The following is a 2,541-nucleotide window of genomic DNA, read 5'->3' on the forward strand; positions in this document are numbered from 1 at the left end:
TCATGGCTATAACCCAGCACCTTGGGATCCTGAGGCAAGAGGATCACTTGAGGCCAGGAGCTTGAGACCAGGCAGGACAACACAGCAAGACCCCCGTCTCTAGAAAAAATAATTAACCACGTGTGGTGGTGCGTGCCTGTAGTCCTGGCTACTCATGAGGCTGAGGTGGGAGGATCCCTTGAGCCCAGGAGTTTGAGGTTACAGTGAGCTATGATAATGCTACTGCACTCTAGCCTGGGCAACAGAGTAAGACGCTTTCTCTAAAAAAAAATAATAATAAATAGATAAATAAATAATCTTTAGATGATTTTGTTGGGATAACTGAAGGCTACAAGAGATATGTATTTGAAGGACTATTTTAGTACAAAGCAAGTTCTTAGCCCAAAACTGGAAAAACATTACTTCCTTCTTCCTCCTAAGCTTCTTGGCAGGAAGGTCCACTGTATAATTTTAAATTTAAAAGTTCTGTCAGGTATTGCCTAAGGTAAAAACCTGTATTGTAAGACAGAAAAACTCTGCCTAGGACTTCAGTAGCCCAGAGAGGGAAGGGCTTAATGTGTGTCTGAAAAGATGAGTTTTAGAAAGTAAGAAAAAAGAGAGAGATCATTCCCACTTCAACTCCTTACCCTCCTCTACCTCTAGTGAAAACAGACCTTCTTCCACCTTATCCACAGGCTCCTCCACCAAGCCAACACCAGACTCCTGCAATCATAGGATGGCAGCACCACCTCTAAAGCAAGAACTTCAGGCTTTGATTTGGAAGTGGCACCATAGCCTCTTCATTTACCCTTTCTTCAAGGTGAGAAAACTCCTGACGCTGTTAGGAGTTTTAGTGTAAGTTCCCTCTGAGGATATTAATGTAGGCTTCAAACTGTTTTGTTCCGAGAAATACAAATTAAACTCCAGTCATTCAAGCTAACAGTTGAGGTGTTCTATGGCTTCAAAATCAAGTGAGATTTGCAAGTGAATTGCTAGATACAGACAACCATTTTTTATTATATGCCACACAAACAGTGGAGGAAATTATGGATACCACCATCCAAGTGATTGAGATTATTAATTTTAGGTAGCAGGCCAATTCAGACATGTCCACTCATCCTCAATGGCAGGAGGCCTCTCACATCTCCTCCCTATAACCCATTTCAGTACTTCTGTCTACAGTATAGAATTTCAGTGTTGAAAGGAGGGTGTGGTTATTGAAAGAAAATCTACAAGGTTTACCGTGATGATCCTTTCTGACATCCATTGAAACCAAAGTAGTAATTTGCCAGTTCTTGGCATCAGGAGCTAATGTTTAGGGCAAGAGCCTGATGTTGAACTGCCTTATGTCTGGTGCCAAGACGAGCATTAAAGTCACAAGATTTCACATAAATATCACAGCCGGCCAGAGATTTTGATACACCTGAGATTTATCAATACCAACTGTGCAAAGAAAAGAAATTGTTTCAGTGTTCCCATTCAGTAGCTCCTTCTTGAGACTATGACCTGGAGAATAGATAAGATGACCCCACCACCCATCCCCCTCCCCAAGTTACTAACCCATTTAAAAAGGAAATACACATACTTCTATATATTTTACAAGCAACTAAAACTAATAGAGGTTCATCTGCATTTATAAGCTTCTTTGAGAATGCAAATATCTACTGAGCGTTAATTCTTGAAATATTTTACACATTTCTGTGGATTTCTTACATCACCAGTTCTTATATGTCTATTCATTTTAAGTGTATGTATGATTATATTTTAAGTGTATTCATTTTAAGTGTATGTATGATTATATTCATGAAATTCAAATGATACAAATAAAGTCAAATTTATTATATTAGAAATTAATAAGAATCAACAGTAAAGTTAATTCTTTATTGATTTGTTTATGCACCTTCCTCTATCACTGGTTTATAAGCTCCGTAAGTGCCACAGGAAACCATATCTTATTCTTTTTTATTCCCAGAACCAAGCACAATTCTTGCCCTATGATAGAGGATAGATGATCTGTCGATTGAGTGAATGAATAAAACAATGAGCAAGCAAAAAATGAAGTCACTTTCTCCAACTGAAGAGAAGGAGAAATGCTTGCTGGGAAGGAGAAATGGAGACTAATTTTTAAATGTTGAGTGCTACCGGAAAGACCAGCCTGGATCATGAGTCACAGTGGAGGCGTTTTGGACAACCATGAAACTTCAGAAGGACTCTGAGCCCCTGGGTGGTACACACAGTTGTCACCTTGGATAACGTTGCCACAGTTCTTGCTGGCAACCATTTCCCTTCATTTCACTGAAAAAAACAAACAAAACAAAACCCTCTGGGGTGCCTTAGGCCTTTCCTCGATTTTATTTTAAAACATTATTCTCTTTTCTGTATTTATAGAAAGCAAAAAAGACAGGAACTAGGTGTATGTGCTAAAGTAGAAAAGAACCCTTAAGGCCGAGTGCAGTGGCTCACACCTGTAATCCCAGCACTTTGGGAGGCCGAGGTGGGTGGATCGCCTGAGGTCAGGAGTTTGGGACCAGCCTGACCAACATAGTGAAACCCTGTCTCTGT

The 2,541-nt window shown here is 39.8% G+C and overlaps 1 pseudogene; it reads right to left on the reverse strand.

Moving 5' to 3' along the window:
- The window catches only part of LOC105554602, a 5,346-nt pseudogene extending 3,086 nt beyond the window's left edge, over positions 1 to 2,260 (reverse strand).
- Between the last annotated feature and the right edge of the window lie 281 nt (positions 2,261 to 2,541).

The sequence above is a fragment of the Mandrillus leucophaeus genome, unplaced genomic scaffold (genome assembly GCF_000951045.1).
Source record: "Mandrillus leucophaeus isolate KB7577 unplaced genomic scaffold, Mleu.le_1.0 Scaffold1, whole genome shotgun sequence".
Lineage (NCBI taxonomy): Eukaryota > Metazoa > Chordata > Mammalia > Primates > Cercopithecidae > Mandrillus > Mandrillus leucophaeus.